The sequence below is a fragment of the Oryx dammah genome, unplaced genomic scaffold (genome assembly GCF_014754425.2).
Source record: "Oryx dammah isolate SB20612 unplaced genomic scaffold, SCBI_Odam_1.1 HiC_scaffold_3225, whole genome shotgun sequence".
Classification (NCBI taxonomy): Eukaryota; Metazoa; Chordata; class Mammalia; order Artiodactyla; family Bovidae; genus Oryx; species Oryx dammah.
The window spans coordinates 1-4,259 of record NW_024073257.1 but is presented as its reverse complement, the minus strand read 5'-3'; the positions used below and the strand labels follow the sequence as shown (position 1 = coordinate 4,259).

Here is a 4,259-nt window from a genome sequence, read left to right as displayed (position 1 = left end):
CTTTTCGATTCTGTTACGGTACTATATTAGAAGTAGGCTTGGCTCCGTCTTTGTTCATGAAGTGTAAGACACGGCACGCGTTGGGGGAGCACTGTGCTGGTTTTTCAGTAGCTATCTTGTTTCTGAAAAGTTTCTCCGCTAAGTTTACTAATTGCGCATTTAGCTTTTCTAGTGAATGTTCAGGTCTGCGGCACTCTGGAAAATCTCTTTCTCTGACTGGCTATACGTTTGTTGGCAAAGTAATGTCTTTGTTTTCCAATAATTCTGTTTAGGTTTGTTACAGTTTTTGTTCTTTTTCCAAAGAAAGAAAGTGTCTTAATTTCATAGCTGCCCTCACCATTTGCACTGTTCTTGGAGCCCAAGCAAATAAAGTCTATCGTTTCTATTGTTTTCCCATCTATTTGCCGTGAAGTGATGGGACCGGATGCCATGATCTTAGTTTTCTGAATGTTGAGCTTTAAGCCAGCTTTCACTCTCTCCTCTTTCACTTCATGAAGAGGCGCTTTAGTTCCTCTTCGCTTTCTGCCATAAGTGTGGTGTTATCTGCGTATCTGAGATTGTTGATCGTAGCAATCTTGATTCTAGCTTGAACTTCATTCAGCCCACCGTTTCGCATGATGTACTCTGCATGTAAGCTAAATAAGCATGGTGACAATATACACCCTTCACATACTCTTTTCCCAATTTTGAACCGATCTGTTGTTCCATGTCTGGTTCTAACTTGCTTCTTGACCTGCATACAGATTTCTTGGGAGGCAGGTCATGTGGTCTGTTATTCCCATCGCTTCAAGAATTTTCCAGTTTGTTGTGATCCTTAGCGTAGTCAATTAAGCAGATGTAAATGTTTTTCTCGAATTCTCTTGCTTTTTCTATGATCCAACGGATGTTAGCAATTTGACCTCTGGTTCTTCTGCTTTTTCTAAATCCAGCTTGAACATCTGGAAGTTCTCAGTTCATGTACTGTTGAAGCGTGGCTTGGAGAATTTTGAGCATTACGTTGCTAGAGTGTGAGATGAGTGCAGTTGTGCAGTAGTTTGAACATTCTTTGGCATTGCCTTTCTTTGGGATTGGAATGAAAACTGACCTTTTTCAGTTCTGTGGCCATGGCTGAGTTTTCCAAATTTGCTGTCATATTGAGTGCAGCAATTTAAGAGCGTCATTTTTTAAGATTTGAAATACCTCAGCTGGAATTCCATCACCTCCACTAGCTTTGTTCGTAGTGATGCTTCCTAAGGCCCACTTGACTTTGCACTCCAGGATGTCTGGCTCTAGATGAGTGATCACACCATCGTTATCTGTGTCATGAAGATCTTTTTTGTATAGTTCTTCTGTGTATTCTTGCCACCTCTTCTTAATATCTTCTGCTTCTGTTAGGTCCATACCATTTCTGTCCTTTATTGTGCCCATCTTTGCATGAAATGTTCCCTTGGCATCTCTAGTTTTCTTGAGATCTCTAATCTTCCCCGTTCTATCATTTTCCTGTTTCTTTGCACTGATCACTGAGGAAGGCTTTCTTATCTCTCTGTCCTTTGGAACTCTGCATTCAGATGGATATATCTTTCCTTTCTCCTTTGCCTTTCACTTCTCTTCTTGTCTCAGCTATTTGTAAGGCCTCCTCAGACAACCATTTTGCCCTTTTGCATTTCTTTTTCTTGGGGATGGTCTTGATCACTGCCTCCTGTACACTATCATGAACCTCCATCCACAGTTCTTCAGGCACTCTATCAGATTCTAATGCCCTGAATCTGTCACTTCCACCCTATTACTGTAAGGGATTTGATTTAGATCATACCTGAATGGTCTAGTAGTTTTCTGTAGTTTCTTCAGTTTAAATATGAATTTGGCAATAAGGAGTTCATGATCTTAAGCGCTCTCTTAAGATTACTATTTTCAGTCTTACGTGCTAGTGTAGCAGTGGGGTCGTTCATCATGAAACTCATTTTTTGTTTTTTTAAACATATATGTGTCATATATATATGTAATATATTTATTTGTGTGTGTATGTGTGTGTGTGTGTGTGTTAAGTCGCTTCAGTGTTTGATTGTGACCCTGTGGGTTGTAACCCGCCAGGTTTCTCTGTCCATGGGGTTTTCCAGGCAAGAACATTGGAGTGGGTTGCCATGCTCTCTTCCAGGGGATTTTCCCGAGCCAGGGATCAACCACATCTCTTACATCTCCTTCATAGGCAGGCGGATTCGTTACCACTATTGCTGTTCATTAATGTTGCTGCTGCTGCTAAGTCGCTTCAGTTGTGTCCAACTCTGTGCGACCCCAGAGATGGCAGCCCACCAGGCTCCCCCGTCCCTGGGATTCTCCAGGCAAGAACACTGGAGTAGGTTGCCATTTCCTTCTCCAATGCATGAAAGTGAAAAGTGAAAGTAAAGTCGCTCAGTAGTGTCCGACTCTTAGCGACTCCATGGACTGCAGCCTACCAAGCTTCTCCATCCATGGGATTTTCCAGGCAAGTGTACTGGAGTGGGGTGCCATTGCCTTCTCCGGTTCATTAATGTTAAACCCCTTTTATTCTCTGTTACTATTCCTCATCCTCTGGGGTCTGGAAGGATTTTGGCTGTACTTAAAAAAACTTTTATCTGTACCTTTTCAAGAGATTTTTGAACCTTCAAAATTAATCCTTTAATCCTGTTTTTTGCATATCCCTTTTCTCACATTTTCATTTATTTCATCAAGGATATTTGGTTGATTGTATTTGCTTCTGCAAAAGTTTTGATTACTTTCATTTTACATAAATTTCCATTTCCTCTACTTTTAGGGTTATTTTGAAGATTAAATGGTGTGATCCATGTACATGGCCTGGAAGTACCGTAGAAGTGGTACTGTAGAAATCCTATTAAAGTGCTATAGAAATAGTAGTTTCCTAATGAATGAGGGAAACCACATTTAAGTAATTTTTTATTTTGTTAGGAGTTGAAGTACTTAATCTTTCTTACTTACCTGATAGCTTTTTTTTGTTCTTTTTACCCATGTCTGACTCTTTGGACCTTCATGGCCAACAGCCTGCCTAGGCTCCTCTGTGCTCTGCTCTCTCCCGGAGTTTGCTCAAATTCATGTCCATTGAGTCAGTGATACTCTCTGACCATCTCATCTTCTGCCTCCCTCTTCTCCTTTTGCTTACGGTCTTTACCAGCATCAAGGTCTTTTCCAATGAGTCGGGTCTTCCCATTACGTGGCCAGAGAATAGAAACTTCAGCTTCATCATCAGTCCTTCCAATCAATATTTAAAGTTGATTTCCTTTAGGATTGACTGGTTTGGTCTCCTTGCAGTCCCAGGGACTCTCAAGAGTTATCTCCAACACCACAGATGGAAAACCTTTTTTCCTCGGGCCTCAGCCTTCTTTATGGTCTAACTCTCCCATCCGTACATGACTGCTGGAAACACCATAGCTTTGACTTTGACAGTATGAAAAGGAGGCCAGGTAGGCAGTGCTTAAAAGGCCCAAACCCCTTGGTGCTCTGGGATAAACCCTGTGCCTTTCTCCACCACAGCCTGTGTTAGTAGATTGGTTTTATTGCATGTGGACCCAAGTTTGGTTTCGTACCAACAGTTTGAAAATCATTTATATGGTATTTCTGAAATAAGAGGAATGTTGGAAAATGCTGCCATCCATAAAAAGTGTGTGGCTGCCATGGACCCAACGGAGGTTGCCAGGTTAAAGTCAAGACTGGTTTTAGGAGTTATTATTTCTATAATTTGCTATTACTAGAGACGTTTCTGTGTGGAGTTCTCAAAATCTGAAATCCACAAGGAGGTCCGTTCTCTTCTGAGTGTCAAGTCAGCTCTTTGTGCTGCTAATTGCCATTTGCATCTGATGACTGTTCATTTCCTCGGGAGGAGTATGAGGGAAGGGACTCTTTCTGAGTGGTTTCGTCCCCTGTTACTGTCCCAAAAGGTAGATGAATATTTGCCATTAAAGGCTGTTTTCTATATTTTTTTTTTCTTCACATGTTCAAATTGCACAATACTTTTTAACCTATGTAACAGATGTTGTGGTTTTTTCCCCTACCTAACTTTTGTATAAGCTGTGGTTTTTCTTTCTTTTGACCACACCATGCGGCCTATGGGATCTTAGTTCCCTGACCAGGGATGGAACCCACACTGCCTGCAGGGGAAGTGTGGAGTCCTAACCAGTGGACCACCAGGGACGTCCTGAACTGTAATTTTTCTTTGAAATGAAGGAAAGTTTGTCTGATGCAGTTTGGTATTTTAGTTTCCTGACTGAATTTATAGGTATTATGATTTG

The 4,259-nt window shown here is 41.3% G+C and overlaps 1 non-coding gene across 1 annotated transcript; it reads left to right on the top strand.

Moving 5' to 3' along the window:
- Positions 1–3,676: 3,676 nt before the first annotated feature.
- Positions 3,677–3,882, top strand: LOC120859798. The gene has a single exon (XR_005720153.1). It is a non-coding gene; the product is annotated as a small nucleolar RNA U3 (small nucleolar RNA).
- Positions 3,883–4,259: the final 377 nt, after the last annotated feature.